Source organism: Typopeltis vanoorti, chromosome 5, assembly GCF_054136105.1.
Source record: "Typopeltis vanoorti isolate ZY-2024b chromosome 5, IOZ_Tvanoo_1.0, whole genome shotgun sequence".
Lineage (NCBI taxonomy): Eukaryota > Metazoa > Arthropoda > Arachnida > Uropygi > Thelyphonidae > Typopeltis > Typopeltis vanoorti.
The window spans coordinates 56,564,463-56,586,948 of NC_143553.1; positions in this window are offsets into that span (position 1 = coordinate 56,564,463).

Here is a 22,486-nt window from a genome sequence, read left to right on the forward strand (position 1 = left end):
CCGAGTTGGTACCATCGTTACTAGACATTATCTAAGGAGCCCGACCAAGAGTCAGTTTGGTAATAACAAATACTAAATGTTATGCTTTCTTCGGTGAGGTCTTTCAAAAGACATCTCCGTTTCCTGTTACCCTGTATACCTTACGTGTTTCTAAAGAATACGATTTCACGATTATGAAACAACACTGCACTACTATTTTCACTCCAGGAAGATCAAAATGCAATGTTAGAGCAAACATCCCCGAGTAACTTGAAGTAGCCTGTAAATTCGCCGATCGATAAAGTCTGAGCGCAGGCGCATTTCATGGCCACAAAGTAGGCAGCCGCATGAGAGTAGTCAATCATACGCACTATCAGTCTATCGAAAGGATGGTTTGTTACCGTAGCGAATCGTTTTTATGGTCGCATTTATACATAATACTTCCTTTTTTATAAACTTTCCTTTTGGCAATTTTATTTGTTGGTAACTTTTCGACGTTACATATTTAACAGCGAACATTATTTTTAATCGTGTTTACGTTACACGCAGAGGCTGAAAAGTTGGTTCGATGAGGTAGGTTGGAGTTGAACTGTAAATGGATTTTGACTGGCGGCAGCTCGTGTTCGTATATGAGTACAGGAAAGTGTGCGTGTGTTGGGGGGGGGGGGAATTATAGCGGCCAATTCAGAGGAGCAGTGCTCATGAAAATACCTGTATAAGAGATAATGTAGCAACAAGAACGTCTATGGAAAAGAGGCTGGGGGGGGGGGTCATCATTTTAAGCGGTTTGCTTGCTTCCGTATACAATCAATCATTCTGATGAAGTTTGAGGTACACGATCCCAAAGATGGGAACAATATTCTAAGGTTGGGCGGATTTGAGTTATGTAAACTGTCAAAACTTGAGCAGGAGAGTACTGTTTGGAAACGAAAAGGAATACCACGTTTTTTGAAGGTTGAAGCTCATGCCAGGATAGATTGAATGTGAGAGAGTCAACTCAAGAAGAGAAAACTGATCCTGGTTGGCATGTGGAATATTGTCAAACATGGGTAAGAGAGCTGTATGACCTTTTTTTTCTGGAAATGAAGACAGGATTGCGTTTCGGTGGCATTAAAATTCCACTTGGAAAGGAGATCGATGTTTAGGAGATTGGTTAAAGATTTTGAAGGATGAGTTACCTGGAGAGTACCATCGTCAGCAAAACTGTAAAGAGGACTCTGTCAGGAAGAAATCATTAATATATGGAAGGAAGAGCGTGCAAAAGCATTAATTGAAAAATCTGATGAAAGGAAACCATCCACCAAAAACTCGCAGTGAATGTCCATGGAGGAAGCTGGCAATCCATTCGCAAAAAAGCAGGGTGATATCGTGGGATGGTAGCTTTGCAAGGTCACGATGTCGGACTCGTTCAAATGACTTGGAAATATCAAGGGTGCATGTGTAGCTTTATTTTGCTAAATACTCGTATTTAAATTTTATTGAATTACTTCTGAAACAAAAGTTTATTTCTTTTAATTTTTTCAAACGCTTGAAGTAGATGTCTATTTTTTAACAGATAGTTAAAAAAAATGAAGTACTCCAAAATACGTTTTTATGGCTTTTCTCCATATGTGTACGTGTTAAAAAGGGGTTCATGGAATTTTTCTGTGCACATTACTATTAATGTGAACAGTTATGCTTCAATACTTAAGCTATTCCATGATTAATACATAACCATGGCTTCCTCATGCATTCTTGGACTCGTATTGCATATCAGACAGGCCGGAGTAATAAAAACAAAATCACTGTGAAACAAAATATGCTGACAATGAGATGGTTAATTTGCTTAAAATAGACTACCATCGGGATGGTACTCCCAGCAGGTAGCAGAAATAATTTTTAAAACAGCTTTGGTATTAAAAATCGCACAAACATATATCTGTGAAATAGGCTTTCACTAACAGATATCTTAATGACTACTAGTGCAGTAAATTAGTGGTAGAATCCTTCGAATTACATTGATGTATTTATTTGTGATACTCTTCTATGCATCTGATAGAACTTGCTCTCTTTCTCAGTTAGGAATTTTTTTTTCGTTCTAATTCTGTTGTAGACTTGTTTCACCTTGTAAAACTTAGATCGATGCATTTTGTTCTTTAAATTTTGCATTTTTAACCCTGAAGTATTGTTTAAAAATAACTGGCAAAATGCCAAGGGAGTTCGTGTATTTCAGTAAGAGTACAAAATTATTTAAAAAAACATAAAAAGAGAATTTTTCTGGCCAGAGAACGGTTATGTTACTCTTCATTCAGCATACTCAGATCACGTGTTATCTATATAGTTCATTCGTTTTGATCAAAAGCCTACATGTTATTCCTCAAAAGCATAGTTCACTTGTAAAGACGGTTGTATAAGTTACTTTCCTCAGAAAATTACCCTCTCATTAACTTAATGAGGTAATTAATTACCGTAGTAGGTACTTCGTAACTGTCAACTTAAGCAAGACCTGTCGTCGCTTCTCCTTTGCCTTCAAGATAACAGTCGTGAGAAAAAGAAAAATGAGAAAGCTCAATCACGAACTTGTGAAGTCTCTCAATCAACGATAGTTGTAAACTGTAATTAGTCGTCTTATATAGAAGAAATAGACTTGAATCCTCTCCGTTCGATATCCGGAAGCGGACTAATTTGTTAATTTTTCTTCCGTCTTCATTTTGACTCATCAGTGTGCCTTCTTGACATTCTAAGTTAATTCACTATTCATTTATCATTTAAATGACATTTTTCTAGGAACCGATACAGAAAAGTTACTAATTAAATGTAAAAAGAGGTTGCAGTAGTTGCAGTTTACATGAACATGCTAAAAATAAATTAATATTTTCAGAATCAACAATGGAATCATTGAATGATATTAGGCTTAAAAAAACCCTATAAGTGAAGCTGATATTCTCCGCCATTTTTTGTTTATTTACTCACCAAGCCAAACTTCCAAACTAACTGCATCAGTGTTTTACGAATTCTAAAGATAAGAGGACACGGAAACATCCCAAAGGAGTTGCCGCCATGTCACTTAGTTAAACAACGTTTCCTGTTTCACGTGCCAGTCATTGCGTGCTAATGAGGATAAGGGTTTAAACAATAACACTTCTTTGTTTTTAACGTTTTATTTTTCTGCATAACCTGATAACTGTGGGATGGGCCGCCAGCTGGTGATCTTCCAACTTGCATCACTCTAAGGGGGCATTAAATGTGTTCTTGCGGAGTACTGAATGTCATTAGAATATACCCGGGTGGTAAAGCACACAGTGTTTTAAGTGTGTAATGCACCATTAACAACAACGCGATGCGAGAGATGTCACGTTCATTTTTACCGCTCTAATCTTTTTTTTTATATGTATTCAGAAGATAGTGTAGGGAGCTATAAGCTGCACATGCATTATCCAGCTAATGTTCTTGGCGAGATGCATACACGAAGACGCTGATGTGCACATTTGTAAATGTCATAGCGAACTTCATGCTTAACATTGATATTCAAAAGTGAAATACAAAAATTGCATTTCTATAACCTTGAAGTACAGTCGTTCGTCGCTAGCAATATTAACGAATACTTTGCTGGATTTGTTCTATATTCTGAACACCCCTTATTATGCTCTTTGGTTTACCCATCATCCATAGGATTTAAAGCTATGGATTGTGATAGCTTGAGATCACACCGAAGCTCCCTTATATGGATAACCTCCAAGCCATCGTGAGGTCAATATTTAGTGGTCACCAGGTGACGTTAATGTACACTACAGTTTACAAATTCTCTTTAATGTGCAGGAACAGAAGTATTCCGCTGATTATATCGTACTTGCCAGTCCGATCACGCAGAGCGACACTAAGTTCCGATGCTATCGGATTAAGGATAAGTACGCCATTTTGTCTGGCCAGAACAAGAAGAACGATTTAAAGGAGTCATCTAAGGAGAACTAAGGCACCACTAGTAGTGCAATTTGAAGATTTATGACACTATTGTGACAGGGGGAGGTAGGCTACATTAATCTTGTCTTCGGTGTAAGAAATTCTTGGAGATTGGTCGGAAGGTCTTTGTTTGTTGGAAACTTCTTGATCGATCTTTTCTCTTTCTCTCCTCGTGCGTCTTTGATACATTCATCAAAAGGTAATGTGCGACATATTGCTCACTTCTCGTTTGATGTAGTTTCTGGCATTTGTAGACAATGCAGCTATGGATGAATGCTACGCAACTAAGTTTGTTTCTCTTGCATGTGAACAATCGGTTGTCCTATTTGTAAAGAATTAAAATGACGTCCGAAGAAGACATGCTTACTAATATGTAGTTGCTTATTAGATGAATTTCCTTATTACTTCGTAGAAAAGCAAACAAGCCTGCAGAAAGTGTTCTCAAATTCTACGAATTCTGGACTGAAAGTTTATTCTTTTTATGTAATTTGTTGTTACTTTTACGTCATATGGTAAAGAAACCGGTCAGAGTCCTTTAGTAGCTTTAAAAGTTCATTAATCTGGAAGATTTAATTCATATTTCTTGTCGTAGCGGTTAGAAGCATATACGTGATTGATGTATTCTAATTATACACTTAGTGTTTGTTTCAATTCCAACAATCTATTTTCTAGTTGGTTTATGTTTCAGACAGCAAAATTCGAGGGAGGAATGCAGCACCAGAAAATCCTCTTAAACCTGCTAATTTACGAGTAGTCTTAGTTTCTCGCATCCTAATGGAATTCGGACCCATTAAATGTCCCAAGCGGTAATAATTATTTATTCATAACGGTGATGACTTTGAAATTACATTGAAGTTGCATTTATTATCATCTCCACGTGACTGCGAATTTAAACATTTAGTTAAGATGGAATCACAAGTCCATATAATTTATCCTTAAATGCCACATTTCCATATTCTATCTTCGCAGAGACTCCTCATTAAAAATGCGCAAAAATAAACAACTCATGACAGGAAAATAATTACGTATATTCCCATCTGCTAATATGTTTTATTTTTTGCATCCAAATGATAAATTCCTAATTTAAAACGAATGTGATACTCTGAAATCCAGTATAAACTTCAACTAGTTTTTGAGTGACCTGAAATACAAAAGACGATGCTTAACGGGAAAAAAGGAAGTTTTGAAAAACTGGTTAAAGTAAAATAATCTGTTTTATAGTAGCTATGAAATAATCGCAAACATGGGAAATCTGCCCTAAAAGCTTCTTATAAGATTCAACGCTTTAAGGACAGTATATGTAATAATTTTTTACGAAACAAAATCTAATCAAGAAAATACCAAGATAACAAAATAAGAATACGATTTCATGCTGATATTTTCTCTCGATCTTTAGAAACCGTGATGCATATATTGTTAAGTACTCGGTCATTCTTGGAACCAATATAAAAAAATATACATATGCAGCATCAGAAGAAAGGGCTTAAATACTGGGTATCGAATCAGGAAAAGTATTTTTTAAAATTATAGATAGTTGGCTTAATTCTGCAAAACCTGTTTAATCACTTACATAGTACAATTTATTTCGAGTAAGATCTCATCAAAATCTAAACATCATAATCTCAATTAAGGCGTACGTATCCATGGTGCTCTGTAGGTAACCAAAATAGCATAATATTTGCTTCGGCTATTGTGAGGTACGCAGACAATCATCGTTGCTGTGATGCACGTCTTTCATTTCTTATAATCTAAAAATCAGAAAATTATGTGCGTTGAGTTTTGTATAAAACAGGAATTATTGTAAATTAACATCGTGGCGTTAATTAGGTATCTCTGACAGGTAATTGCCTAACATGGAAGAATCTGACATAAGACGAGGCAGCTTTTATTATTATTATTATCAGACCTCCATGGAGTCGAGAGACTTTTCTCGAGAGGTCTCACTCTCACACACACACGATATCCTCGTCATACATGGACTTAAATGCATTCACTGTCTCTGCATTAACCACACTCACCGACCACTCTCCATGTAAAAAATCTACTTCTCATCTCGCCCTTATACAGCTTCCAGGGATGACATCTTATTCTCCCTGTCCCCAGACACTATGAAAAATCTCATCCACATTAATTGGGTAATTACCCATACCAACTTCTCCCGATCATGTCCACCAGGCTCTAATTTACATTCTCTCAAGTTGTCCTCTTATTCCACATTCCAGAAACCGACTTAGTAGTCTCTTAATCCTCTCCAACATTTCATCATTCTTTTGATAACAAGCGATTAAATGTGTGCACAGTAATCCTGTTACTAGTATGTTCTTTCTTGTGGTTATATATCAGTTGCTTTAATATCATATTTTCTAGGTGTTTATCAGAACTTTCCTGACCCCCTACTATACTTTACATTCCATCTTTACTTCCTAAATTTTAAAACCTTACACTTTGTTACATCTCTACACACTCCCCCATTCAGACGGGAGACGGTCGACTGGGCGATGGCCAAGTGGGCGCCGGACACCTGCTGATATAATAATAGATCAAATATGCTATTCTATTGATCTACTACCCGCTAAATTAGAATTTTTTTTTTGAGAAACGAGTTAAAAGAACGTAATAAACAGAATATTTGAAAACATCTCGCTTATAATTAAGTTTATTTTTGTTGTGTAGAATTACGAAATTGTGTAGAAGTCATATTTAAACTTCCCATGCAAAAAATGAGTCAGCCTAGTTAACAAATAGTTTCGTTTATATCATAATGAGAATATTAATTTTTGATCGTGAAAACCATACAGTGTGGAGCCAAAGCATGAATGAATTACTTGTGAATGGCACATTTTTAATTCCCCCCCCTCTTTTTGCTCAAATTTTTGTTATTTTGGGTAGAAAGGATGTAGGTCCTGTTTTGTATTGTTTACTACCTAATAAGACTCTTGAAACATACGCAGAATTATTTTATACGATACATGAAATGTGGCCATTACTAGATCCCGAAAATATAAATGTTGATTATGAAATTGCCATTCATCAAGCTTTACTTACAGTATTTCCACAAGCTAACATAAATGGTTGCTTTTTTCATCTAGTACAAAATCTTCGTAAGCATTTAGCTTCATGCAAGCTTTTAACCAGATGCAATTCTGATGCGCAATTCGCTTTAAATTCAAAAATGATCACTTCGCTTGCTTTCGTTCCAGAACAAGATATTATTTTCGCCATTTCTGAACTTGAGAATTCATTTATCCAATGAATTTGAACCAATTTTAGAATGGTTTACGAACACATACATAGGTCGTCTAAGCAATAATAGAACCAGGGCTCCATAATTTTGAGGAAGCCTGTCATCGAAAATTGCAATTGAGCTTTGGCAGCAGCTCAAGTCATCCAAATTTATGGATTTTTATAAATGGACTACAAAAAATTCTAAAACATATGACGTTCATTATGAAAGAGCAGTAGCAGGTTTTCAACAGCATCAGCACAAACGTAGACGTTACGATAAAGTTGACCTTACGATGAAAATTATCTTTTGAAAAAAAAGTTGTAAATTACGATAGGGAAACTATAACAGAATATTTACGTGGTATTGCATATAATCATCATCACATTCCTGGTATGTACCCTCAAAGGGTGTACAGGATATGAGAGTACTACATGAAAAATTTACAGCATTACTAACTTCCTGTCTACAATTTTCCTCCAAATCGGTCTGTTACCTGTCAAGACTCCAACATTATCAGATCTTATATTTCTATCGTCTAAGGCTCTTTTTACCGTATCAATCCACCTATATCTTGGTCTTCCTCTGGATCGTTTTCCTGCCAACCTGGAAGAGAACACTTGTTTTGCTAATCTTTCTTCACCCATTCTGTTTAAGTGACCATACCACCTGAGATTAGCTCTGCTAACGCATTCCTGGATGCTGACAATGTCAAGTTCTTTCCTAATATCCTCGTTTTTAATATGATACTGCCATTGATGCCATCTGTTCACGCCTATAATCTTTTTTGGGACTCTCATATCTGTAGTCTCTAGTTTTTGGTCAAGTGTTTTATTTCTAACCCATCTCTCAGACCCCTAAGTTAAAATTAGTTTGAACACTGTCTTGTATATACAGCTAATTTAGTGATTTGGCTAATTTCTCTCTTATTCCATATATATTTGTTCATTTTCATTTAGTTGACTTCCTACTATACCAGCTTTGTTGATTCTGTTGTCTATTTCCATATTTAATTTAAAATCTTCACTAAATATTTTACTTGTTCTACAGGTTCTCCATTCACAATGTAGTTGATATTTTCAGTGTTTATGCTTATTTTCATTCTCTTTGTCTTTTTAATGCCGGCCTCCGTACCATATCTATTACAACAGTTAATCATTTTAGTCAGGGAATCTTGCAGACTTGTAGCGGATTTATTTAGAAGTATAGCATCATTCGCATAAAGCGAAGATCTGAGATTAACATCTCCAATTCTGATATCATGTTTAATACCACTTTCCTTCATAATGTGATCCATATAGATAATGAATAACAGAGGAAGGATAATGTACATCCTTGTCTCACACCAGATTTAACATTAAACCATCTTCCTGTACTTCCTTCAATTCTAACTGCTGACTTACAACTCAAATAAAGACTAAGTATTGCTTGATATAATGCCCCATTGACACCATATGACTGTAGCTTATTGAATTAGCTTCTCTCTTGGCACCTTGTCATATGCCTTTTCCAGATCGACAAAACTTAAATACAGATCTTTGTTATATTCCCATGATTTCTAAACTGTTCTTCACCAAGCTTCCCTTCCACAATCCTTCTCAAACGTTTCTCAAGAATACTTGCATAGTTCTTCCCAGGAACACTCAGTAGGGAAATACCTCTGTAATTCTCACATTTAGTTTTATTTCTCTTTTTATATATATTTGTACTATGAGAGCTCTACTCCAATCATCTGGAATTCGTCCCTCTGTCCAGGCCTTCTGAACTATGCTGTGCAGCCATGGTACGACTTTTATACCTCCATACATGAGCATGTCTGGTCGAATATCATCTACTCATGCTGACTTTCCACATTTCAGGCATTTGATGGCTTTTTCTACTACATGTATGGATATGTATTCCTGACTGCATGCCTAGTCAGTGCTTTTTACCACTGTGCTGTTATCTGCTATCATGTAACATGTGTAAATATGTTCGTTCATTACAAAATAACATTAATAGATAAATTAAAAAACTATTTTTGCTTTATTTTAATATTGTGCGATTATACCTTTTTCATTTCTAAATCATTTTTGGACCACTCTTTTTAACCATCTCTTCGAAAACGAATTCTTCGAAAAAATAAATTTTTTTAATTTATCCAAAATTAGAATATCGGAGGCAAATTCACGCAGGTAAGCTTAGGTCAGATTAGGTCGTTAGGTCTGGATTATTTTTGTCTTTTTTTTCAATTATGTGGAAATAACACAACTCATAGTTCATAACTCATACCTCATAAGTCGTAGCCATAATTATATATATATATATATATATATATATATATATTACCAATATTTAAAAAAAAATCCACCAAATCGTATGCCTGCTAAGCGTGCAAAAATGTGCAAGTTTCTGTCGCCCACATGACGGTCGCCCAGTTGTCGTGTACATTCAGACAGTCTATTTGTAAGGCTGTAACATTTGCTTTTCTTTTAAGTCTTCCTAACTTTGCGTCAACTGAAAACAACTGTATATATCAGTACTGAATCCTTGTCGTCACTGGCTTCTAGGACACTCGACCAGTTAAGCAGACTGGTCTATAATTCGAAGCCTTAGTCTTATCACCTCCTTCATGAAGTGGAATAATTTTGCACTCCTTTGGAACCTGATCCAATCTAAGACGTTTCTTAGATTGGCTCAGGTTTAAAAAAGCTAAGTTAAAGCTGCAATTAACTCCCTCGAAAATTCCCTCAAGACACATGGTGATATACCATCAAGTCCTATTACCTTGTTGACATGACATCGAGTTTGTTCAATTCCTCATATACTTCCTACTCACTCACCATCAGTGGCTCCTCTCCCATTCCTACTGCTCTCAAAGCCTGCATTATGTTACAATCACAAGGATGAAATACTTAATGAACTGCTAACTGAACACCTCTACTATATCCTCCTCGGTGTTTATCATTCTCCCATTATCACTTCCTCCTCCCATAATCATTCTTCCTTCTACTGGCCACATATCATAAAACATCCTAGGATATATTTTAGCCTCATTTGTTAACTGCTTCTCATACTGCACTTTCGTTACCCTTACCAAGCAAGTCACCTTCCTTGCTTGCTCTTCTTACTCCTCATGTAAATGTTTATTGCCACTCATCTTGTTCTGCCTGCATAATGCCTGCTTTTGTCTTCCAGGTTGCATACTTCACCTCTTCAGTCATCCATTTTACACCTACCATATTTAATCTCCAGACCATTTGGAATACACTGTCATTGGAATGTACCTTATAGTTCCACATATAACTTTTTTTCACAAAAGTCCTGATATGGCTGTTCACTACCCAAGTGATCACTTTCCATCAACTGGAGGAAGATGGTGACATTTCATTTACAACAATATCTTCTGATGAGATGAATCCAAAAAAGGAGCATTTAAAAAGTTGGCACGCTGATATAAATGTGCACACACGTAGATGAGGAATGATATTAACTCGTGGGTATTATTCAACGCACAGTAGATCGATGTAATGTAGTACACTTATCTGAGTCAGGAACTCGTTAAAAGTGTCCTAATTTATAAATATCGATAACTCGCATTTGATGAACAAATGAACTTGCGATCAAACACATGCATTTATCAGACATTTAGTACATACTGGCCGCATGCCTTGGTTTCTCCTACCGTAATTCCAGCTAAAATTAAATCACCTAAAATTAGCGTTCGTAAAAGTTCGTAACTCAATTCCTTCAGAATCCTTGAACTACGTCTTCCAAATTTCTATCCGCATTAATTTTGCTCCATGTGCTAACAAACCTCCCCTTCCTTTTGTGTTGACTTCTCCTTACAGTTTTCCCCGCAATACCCACAGCTCAACCAATTACAATACCCACGGGAGGACCAGCCAAACACTAGCCATTGCTGTAGTCCAATCAGAAAAGATTCAAATATTCTTCAGTTCACTTGATGCGATAAGCGTCCGTCTGCAATGATCATTTTTGCTATTTCTATAATATTACTTCCTAAATGATAAAAAATTATTGTAGAAAAAAATCCTTTTGAGCACAAAGGAAAAAATGATTCTTGTAACCGAAGAGGGCAAAGTTAGTAGGCATAACTATAGTGCTTACTAATTTCAGAATGTTCATAATTATGCTATCTTTTTTGTAGGTTTCGTATTAAAAATTCTAATTTTTCATTATTAAAAAATTAACATTTAGCTGAACCTTACATTTTCTCGAGAAAGAAAAATCATAAACTACTTCAGTATCTATTATGTATCTTTATCAATTCAAAAAGTTCGTGTTCCATAACGTTCAGACCTTTGAGTATCAGGAGTTACAAAAATGGTAGATGTCTAAATCTATTACGTGTATAATATCCAGATTACATATTATCTTCCTTGTAATTGAAAATAATTACGGTTTTTATGAAGATATTTTGTAAAATATTTTAATAATGAATAAAAACCATTTGGTAATTTAATTATCGTAAGATCTTGGACGGGTCACAAAGTCCATTAGCTGCTAATTGCTGTGACTCGGTAGATTAGACATTGTGTAGTTTGAATTTAAATTTAATATCTAAGAAGTTTAATATTTTTAATTTCCTAATAGAGAAGAATTAGAATAACATTTTAAAAATAGTCCAATTTATGCGAGGAAAGCGCCACCTCTTAAATTTAGAAGTGCATTTCTCCTTTTTTTGAATGTTTTATTCACTAAAAAAACAAAACTTCATTAACAAATACAGTTTGTCTTTTCCCGAACAGCAGCACTGATTCAAATAGCGTTCTTTATAGCTTTCTTCGCTTTCATTTCTGTTTCGGACAAGTGGAGACAAGTGCTGCACTTACACTATTATGTTCCGTCTTCATCATTCAACGATTTATCCTATTGTGTCTTCCTTCCATTGCACTCTTTCGTTTTTCATCTTGATGAACTCTCGAGTGAATGTTGCTGTTTCTTCAGTTTTATTTTCTGTTTTTTTTTTTTTTTTTTTTTTTTTTGCATTCCCTTGTTCTATAACACAAAGAGCAATCGATTTCAACACTGTCTTCTGTTAGAGACTCGTTTTATTAAAAAAAAATACAGGTGGCGCTTTCCTCGCATAAATTGGACTATTTTTAAAATGTAGAAGTTGATATCGTAGAAGTTTTTGTTAATAATGTTATCTTTTTTAGTCAAGACTCGTGTATATTCATTTGCAATGTTCCTGCATTTTCTGAAAGGTCAAAGCAGCAAACGTAACAAAAAAAAATGGAAATTCAGAGAGTACAACTACAGCATCGCTCAAAACGTTTGTTAGCTGAGATCGTGAACGATGCAAAAGATAACGAATAATGATGATGCATGGGAAGAATAATGAAGGGAATTAAGGAGAGTAAAGGGAAAGAGGCAATTACCAAAATGAAACGGTAAATGGCCATGGGAATGGATAATAACCAAGTGAATTTCTTGCAAGGAACACGAAACAGGCAACAGCAGAATCTTTAACTGAGATTAAAATGGTCTGCAGGGTCGTAACAAAAGAAGGGTGATGAAACCATGGAAAAATAACAATTAATCGAGATGCAAATCGTACATTACTTAATGCATTTCTCCTTAAATTTAATGAAGTAAAAAGACGATGCAAGTGAATCACGTGATAGATAGTAATAGACGAGCGTGGAATAAACTTAATTGAGAACAATGTACAGAGCAAGAATCATTTAGGAAATGATGCAGGAAGGCAAGTTTATGATTTTTTTTTCTCTCTCAGCGACAAAAGAGGCATTGTCTTGTAGCCTTAGTTGCTTTCCATAATCTGAATAAACTAATGCATTTGATTTTTGTTCAATATCAGAGATGAATTAGGTGTACTAGAAATATGCCATTGATCAAGCTGTGATTTCAACAACACAGTGTCACGGCTCAAGCTATTAGGCAAATGTTCGGGTCCAGAAATACTTTACGTGGTATCTTATCTCGAGAAGAAATGTCCTTATCCTCCCTCCCATTCCAATTTGAAGCTCACACAGCCCGTTGCCAATTTGTGGGAATACTGAAAGCACGAGTGTACTGCAACCCCCCCACCCTCCTACAGTATGTTGTTTGGCTGAAAGACAACATCCGAGATATGTTGCAGTTCAAAACCATGTTTCCATCCCGCGAAGATTTGGCAATCCCTGTCGTTATTTGGGGATGAATTGGAACAACGGTTTATTGAATACTTCATAACGAATTTCTAGGCATGTCGAACTATTTGTTGTATATTTAAAAAGTAGTTAAAAAGCTAACCGGAAGTAAATGTTTTTTCATTTTCATTGAATTTTCTCGACCATACTTTAAAATTCTGGTTATTTAGTTGGTGGATGTAATTTTATCAGCGAACTTTCATTTGATCCAATATTACATTTCTCCAATAAACATGAACACTTTGTATTCGAGAATGTAATCATTCCCGATGCATAGGGAATGAATTTATTTCAAATGGAATAACAAATTATAATTTTATTTAAACTGAAATTAATTATTGTTGACCATAGATTCATTTCGATCTATGTTAGTTGCTATGGAAACAGTTAAGGCATTCCTGCTTAGTCGTTTCAACATGTTAGAATGGTGATAAATACAGTGACCTGTATCCAGGCTAGTATGCAAGTGAAAGATACTGTAATCGGCAGTTGATATCGCACCATCTCTCTCTCTCTCTCTCTCTCTCTCTCTCTCTCTCTCTCTCTCTCTCACACACACACAGTAGTTTACGTATGCTCACGTTTGTCGTCCTGGAGAGAGTACGTTGCTTTTGCTCTTTCTTATAGTAAATAATTTTAATAGAAATAAAGAAATGAGACGCAAAAATGACGACTAACTTTGAAACTACAGAATCCATATTGAATATACCTTAATCCGTTTAACATCAGGGAATACTGTGTTAGTTCCTTGAAGCAGTTTGTAATTTTTTGGTTGCACTTCGTTGAATGAATCGGTTCTTTGATTTACCATTGTCCGGCCGAGTGGATAACATCTCAATCCGCAAAGTCACGTGTACGAAACCTACCGTAGCATGTATGGTTGCTGTGTTTGAGCAGTAGATGAATTTCATCGTTCAGTACGAAATCATAATCCTACATTAGAAGCCTCAGGCCTCTAATATAGGATTACGATCTCACAACGCACTTACATGTCATATCGTTTGGTGTCCAGAGTGGGAAAGCTCGATTTGTCTGATCCTTACCTCGTCCATTCTGCTAAATGCATCATAGGGTTTTTAATCTTTCAACCTCTTATGAATGTAATAAACATAAAAAAATCTCTTTGTAAATTTTGATACGTAAAAGAATGTTTGTTTTTATCCGAGCGACTGATTTACAATGTTAAATAGCAGCATAACATTACTTGCACACTTTCATTTTTCTGGGTGTTACATCGGGCGCTAAGATAAAAGCGGCTCGATGCATTTAGGGAAAAGGCCTGTGTATTGACTTATGATGGCAGTAATTTGGAGAGAGCCAAAAGATAATGCAACAGATCCATATTACTTCGGTTTAACTAATGTATCGATATTTCACCCGAACTTCAAATCTGCAATAAAAAAGCAACAACTTTTTAGATATCTAGTTTCAGTTACAACATCACTCCAAGACATTGGGATGATGAAACTTCTGCTTCCGGTATGGATAGGAAGCGATCATCATTGGACGAAAGCATTTCAGGTTGTCAATAAATCCGATTCGATTGGATAACAGAGATTGACCGACCTTGTTAGATTTCAATTTATATCAATAACAATCGGAACTGCATGGATCTTTTTCAATAATGGAATTTCTAGGATCCAAGAACCAAATTTTTCTCTCATTAGAAATAGAACTTTAAAATCCTAGTTGTGCGTAAAGTTCAGTAATTCTTAAAGGTTTTTTTGGCAACAGTAATATTGTCGACTTCCGCCCTTCCTACTGTTGTGATAAAGTATTCAAGATGGGGCCAGGATGCGACCTAAGATTCACTTGCTGCATTCCTACCGGGACATCTTTTCTTTTCTTACATCCTTGGTTCAGTCGGTTATGAATAACCAGACCTTCATGGTGGAATTATTCACCTGTTACTGTACATCACAACACAGTACTTTGTATTGTCTAAACATTGAAACTAGGGAGGTCCAATGTGGACACCCTGTATAATTCACCTGCTTTTGATCTTATCGTAATTTCAAAATTCTTGTTGACAATTGGTGACCGCCAGTAATTGAAGAGATGGTGCTTACCGATGGTAACCACTTTGAAAGCTCTTCAACAAAACCGGTGGCCGTTAACATGCAAGCACTTCTCGAGTTTTTACGGATTTGTTGCGAATGTTTCAGTGTAAGATCGCGTATAATAACTCGATACACAATCCATGTTTATTGGAGGATTTTGGGAAGCGTAAAATGCTCATAAAAACATTTTGTACTGATTCTTTTAGAAAGTACTACGATTGTGGCTCGGTTTTAACAACAAAAAAGATATCTGCTGTGTGTAGAGGGGGGGGGACATCTGGAAAGAGACCAAATTTCATTATAGTGGGCACATGACTTTAAAAAGACAAACGACACCTCACAAACTATTGCGATACCGGATGTATTAAGCATTCATATAAAACCTATGTTGCATCATTTAAGAGTGTAAAGACTAACATATGCTAACTTTATATTTGACTTGCTGCGATTACGATAATAATGTCCCGTGAAAAGAGTGTTAACCTCCATGTTCGTAAGAAAAGCAACATCAACCACGCAATATCATCAAGAAAAAAAAATAATGATTCATCACGATTGCAGCTCTTCAAAAAAACTGATTACCAAAAAAAAAGTTATTTGTTTTATACTAATAATTCCAACGATCACTGACTAGAAGTACAGGATATGTTTGCATACCCTCCTAATATGTCCACCTCCCTTCTCGTTAGTTAAAAAAACACTAGCAGCAACAAAACATCAGAACTCTACCATTGATGTGGTAACAGTCTCGATCTTACCCCTATCAAGCACTACTTAAATTTGATAAGTAAAACAATAGGGTAGAAAGTGGCAAAAGTGCAGTACAGGAAACGATTATACTGATGTGGTATCAATTAACTCAAAACGGATACAGTAATACGGTACAGTAATTTCCAACTTGCCACACGGGTGCGCTGCAGTAACAATGGCTGAAGGTTATCCAATTAAATTCTGAGAAACCGTTGGTCATACAAAATTCCTATATTCTTGTATACATGAGAAAACAAATAGCAACCAATAATATATTGTCGATATTCTTACAATAGGAGAAAGATTTATACAAACAATTCTCTTCTAAATAGATATATTAAGACGGTAAATATAAATGGGCAAGCATTCCTCTTTGTAATTTCTGTTTTATAAATGCATCAGCAATCTTATTGAAGTTAAGCCTAATGAAAGGCTTTTTATGAAACCAATTACTGTGTTGCTAAACACTCTTTCCTTTAGGACCATCAGGACGTGATTTATATTAATAATTCGGGTTTGGCGACTTTTATTGTTATGCTAAATGTAGTTGGTTCGTAATTGTGTTTGTGTGTGCACCTCACAACGAAGTCATTAGTGAGAAATCTAATTTCGCCACCTTCCGGCAATTTTATCAAGCGTATGGTGACCGTTCGCACACAATCCCATCGAGTGCTGTCCTGCAAGCCATAAATTATGTTACTTGTTATTTTCTCTTTTCTTGTCTACGCCAGGAGCTTCTTTAATCATCCCAGCGAGAAAAGAAATAAACAAGAAAAAGACACTTACCTAAAAAAAAAAAAATAACCTTCTCCTTCATCGCTGTTAGCGGTAACCATGGTTTGAGGAAAGCGGTGATGTACTTACATCAATGTTTTTTTTCTTTATTAATCTCTCTCTCGTTTTCAAAAGGTTCACTATAAAGATGCCGCCAACACATATCGCAAAGTTGTAATGCTTTGCTGTAAGGTCATTCATCAAGCGATTCGGTAGCACGGCTTCCTACAGTCTCCATTCGATCAGATCGGAAACAAATGGCTTCCTGAAAAACTCTCATCGATGTCTCTCTGTTGGACTCCTGCAAAAGAACGACCTTCAAACTCATTTAAGAGTGATTTTTTGTTGTTTTTCTTTCACTCTAATCAAACATTGAATGGCTCCAGTAATGTTTAGATATCCGCGGTGTTCTTTTTGAGGACAAAAGTGATTTGAATCGAGAATCATTCATCCTTGCAAATATTTCTTTGTCCTCAGCAGCTCATTCAAAACATGTTTTCTATAGTCAGCTTAAAACATAAAGTATTTTATTTTGTCAAAGCAGAATTTTTAATACTTACTAGACTCTTTTTAATGTTTCGAAAGTCACTTATGATTTCAGCATGGCTCCATAAAATGAAGAAAAAATAATCAATTTATTATGGAATCTTTTATGTGCTCCTTCTTTCAATCTGTTTGTCGGTAATTAATTTTTTGTATGATCCTATAGAAATATCTTACTTTTTGAGATTGTCATATTACTTATAAATTTATAGCAAATACAATTAACTATTCTTATCTGCAGCCATACGATTATTTCATTAATCATTAATTTTATATCAAGTGGTAATCCGAGAACTTTATTTCTATGAAACTATTTTTTGAGTCTGGAATTTCTCTTCTTCGTAATAGGACAATCTTCAAAATTTCTCTCTAATGGTTTTATTGGGGGGGGGGGATTCAAACAATTTTTTTAAAGTAACCAGAATAAGCAATTAGATTGAAGCTAAAATATATTGCCATATTGTGGCATTAACATCTTTCAAGTGTCCTACTTGGCTTTGATTATATTTCTGCATTTGAAGTCCAGAAACGTCGCTGCATCAACAGCATGCATTAACCTTCCTGCAAAAACATGCGATTTAAATTTATTCTTATAAACTTCGATATCAAGAAAACTAAGTCCTGGAACAAGCAAGTATAGGCGTGTGTATCTTAGGATTTGTGTAGAACTTTTTTTTTTGTCAGATATAAATCTCTCATCAGATTGTTTAATTCACTTTGAATGACTTGGTGTCGATTACTGTTCTTGACCAGTCCGATTCAATTACACTCCTGAAGCTACCCAATTTTCTCCAAAATATTAAACTAAATTGTGCAGCCACTAAAAACGTAAACTATTTTCATGATTTTATTGGAATATACTAGAGGGATCATTCCTGAGATTAACCATATGATATTCGAGTGCAACTGAACGCTCCCGTAGTCATTTTTTTTTTGGGGGGGGGACAGAATTTTCAGCACTGTTCTCAGTATACTCAATAGGAGTCGTCGAAGAATTTCCGCCGAGAATCGTTGACTGATAGATATCAAAAATTGGTGTGCATATATATGGAGAATGTGAGTCTGTCAGTGATGTACACAAAGATCAGTTCTTGGTCCACTGTTATTCAATCTGTACATTAATGATATTTGGAAGTATTTAACAGGAGACGCACAGCTATTTTCTGATGATGCAAAGATAGGGAGGGTAATCAGGAATGCTGCTGATATGCAGTTCTTGCAGAATTATTTGAATAGGCTAAAATTGTGGGCAGGTGAGAATGGCTGCCATTTCAATGTTAATAAATGTAAGGTCATGCATTTTTGCGTGATTATATATCCAATGCCGTATTATATTGGTAGGATTATGCTAGAAGAAACTGATCAGGCCGGGGATCTTGGAGTGTTAATAGATCGGAAGTTGAAATTCAAGGCCATATAGCAAAGATTGCAAATACAACTCAAAAGATAATTGCAGCGAACTTTGACATGTAAAGATAAAAACGTAATTGTGCCTCTTTGCAAGGCACAATGACGTTCTTATCTTTACATGTCAAATTTTGTTCCAATTATCTTTTGAGTAGTGTTTGTGATCTTTGTTACATGGCCTCTGAATTTCAACTTCCGATCTATTAACACTCCAAGATCCCCGGCCTGATCAGTTTCTTCTAGCATAATCCCGTCAATAATACCTCATTAGACTATTGTGCGCAGGTCTGGTCTCTTAGTTTCCGTTGTGATATTTTGGAGAGAGAGAGTGCAAAAGAATGTGTTAAAAGTGATATCAGGATTGTGGACGATGGATTGAGAATTTGTGGACTGCAGGCACTAGCAAACAGGGGAAAGAGGGGTGATATGATTTGAGACTGACAAACTGCTGAAAATGTCATACAGGATTTCAGTTGATAGAATTTTTCATTTATGGAAGGTAGCGAAAGGACTAGATGGCATCCTTGGAAGCTGAGAATGAATGCCGTGAAGAAGGGGAGGAGCGAGTTAGATTTTTTCTCAGAGCGGTGCTTGATTGTCATGGATTGCCATTACAGCTGGTGAGTGAGGTAGTGTTGAATGCATTCAAGAACAGGTGTGAGAGCTGGTGGCTTCCCTGGATGTCTGTTTTAATAATAATAATAATATTTCACATTTAATATTATCGAAAATCAAAAATAATAAAAATATGCTTAGCATTAAGTTGTTTTTGTGAGCCCTTCAAAATGGAAATAGTTCCATATCTTGAAGTAAGTCTTAGATCCAGTGAGGGGTAAACGTACTTAAAAACATTTTGTCCACTTAAACTCAAATTTCGCCTTTTCCATTTTTATCCTTCGATGCCATATCAAAGACTATCTCTTTACAAAATTTCAGCTTCCTTAACTCACGGCAAGAGGATAACTTTGGTTTGTCAGCCCGTAAGAAATTGCCCTTAGCAATTTCTATAATATTTAGACCTCTAAGGTGATTTGAACGAGATTACGGTCTCATACTGGTGTGATTATTACTCCGAATAAATAAGTAATTATCGTCTTGATTAATATTCGTATCTTAATGACAACTAAGTGAATGTGTTTTCCCCCGATTTCCTTGGTCCTAATCGTTCTCTTCCAACCTTCCTTCCTTTTCCATACGCATTCTAGAAGTACCTGGTTTTCTTCTCCATCACTAATCTCTGATACATTCAAATTATCGTATTTATCTTTTTATTGTGATTTTCTGTAGAGGCAATTGTGCTTGCTCATGTGTGGAAGTGTATTAGTTCATATAATACACAGAAATCTAAAAACATATTGATTATTTAAAAGGTAACCGCTTCCAGGAGAACTGGTTTTCAGAAGCAGTTAAAATGTACTCAAATTATAAACATGAAGAAAGTTTACAGGAGTCTCCAATCTGAGGAGATCTTTTATGGTCATTTCAAAGTATGTTTATAAAGTTTTTAAGCTCGAGGAAACCATTTTTATTTGAATAAGGTATTTTTTTATTAATTTTTTACCATTTCTTGATGCATTTTACTGTAACACTATCCTTCCAAATTTCCAAGTATTTTTGCCTTCCGGTTAAATATAGTTATTGCAATTTGCAATAGCCAGAATTATCAACTTCCCCCAAACCTTTCTCTGTCCCAACTGCGATAAAGAACAGACGTTCGCTAACGATTTCGCATTATAAGTGATAAAAGTATCGATCCACTACATCTGGCTCTAAATATTCTGTTTTCCCTCTTATAGAATAGTCCCTGGAGCCAGACAGTCAGCACATTGATATTCTCAGGGAGAATTTCGATCATGAACAGCGTTAAGAGTTTATTGATGGATGGAATATTAAGATGAAAATCTCTGTAGAAATTGATGATTTTTGCCATAAGTGGTTCTCGGTATTCCTTGGAATAAAAGTCATTCTTCTACACTGTATGTGCGTGATGAAGAGAACATAAAAGATTTTAGACAATTACGAGATGTACATTTTTTACTTGTTTTGTTGTTGAGAGAATTCAAAAAGAAAGTGGATGTCGCAGCTTCTATCATTCTTAGTAACTGTAATATACTTCTAGAGGGCGGTTAAAACAAATACGATGCCATACCAAACTGTTTTTTGAAATATGCTTGTTTTAGACAAGTCTCTTACTTGGCGACAAACATGAAACACTCGTCGAAAACGTCTGGAAGAATTTGGTGTCATTTTTCTTAAAACAGGATATTGATGTCTTCATTCCTTTCTTTTCCTATCCCCCCCCCTCCCCGAACGCCTTGGAGATCACAAGTTTTTCTAGGCCATGATGTTCTTGAACGACCTTGTTTGTCGTCAAATACCTTTTTATCGATAGATGCGATGTTCTGATGTCTTGAAGATTTTATCGATGATAGTTTCTTACATACTATGTCTTTTGAAGACGACTTGTTTTGTGTTTGTTTAATGTGTTGTATTTAATATAGCATTTCTCCTACGAAAGGCCAAAAACCTTTAGAGGAATGTATTGTAGATGGGCTAAGGGGTTTTGATTGGCACTGAAGTATTCGCAGGTAAATCGAATATTTTGTATGAAGTTTAATTGCCGATAAAACGATCCTTTTGATTAACTACAGAGAGTTTTTTGTCTTAGTTTAATCGTTAATCAAAAATTATCGAACTCAAATGTTTGGAATTTTAAACTCATTTTACGTCTATCCAACATAAAAGCCTTTTAGTTGAGAAAAGTTGTTCCGTTTGATCCATAAAGAATCCAAATATTCTGAAGATTTTTGGCACCCTGGTAGCATAATTGGCGATTATAAAACTTTTTATAACAACCTTTCAGTAGAATTTTCAATGAGTTGCCCGTTTTTAAACATACTGACGTTATTGATTTTAACTGCCTCAAGTGTAATCCAGCCAACTACACAATCAACTTGCTTTTCATGGCGTTTATTATCATGACGATAATAATATCAACCCACGCTGAACCCTGATTTTTTTTTTTTTTTTACAAAAGCTAAGGCTAGTTTAGTGAAAATTCTAAATACCAGCACATAAAATTCTATTCAGCAATGTAAGGTATATCACTTGGCAGAATTTCGAATCGTTTTTTCATTAAAATAGGTTTGAAACCAAAGCTTGAGAAGACTTATTTATTAAAAGATTCCAAATTACAGTGACGTCATCCAGCCAGATTGTAAAAATAACTGCGGACATGCTCATGCAGCTGATAGGTGCTTACGCAGTTCGCAAATGCAAAGTAAATCTTAAGGAATTTAATCAGAACGCAGTATGTCCATAAATTAAATTTGTGGTCTTCTTCGCTGATTATTTATGACAAAAGGCTGCATTGCCACAATTTTATTCGCCATCGTACTTTCCGATGCTATCACTATAAGGATGCATAAAGAACAGTTTCGATGCGGAAGTGCTCTCAGCTGCATGTGTGTGTGTGTGTGACTCATTTCGATCAGCACACTGACGATGCATCGTTTTCTGCGAAGGAAAATTCATGCGAAGTTTTCGTTGACAAAAAAAAAAAAATCTTTGGATAGTGGATGACTTATCAATGGGAGAAAGTCATAACTTGATTAGCTTCAAAGATGAAAGGTTTTATACAGAGTAGTAAATTTTAA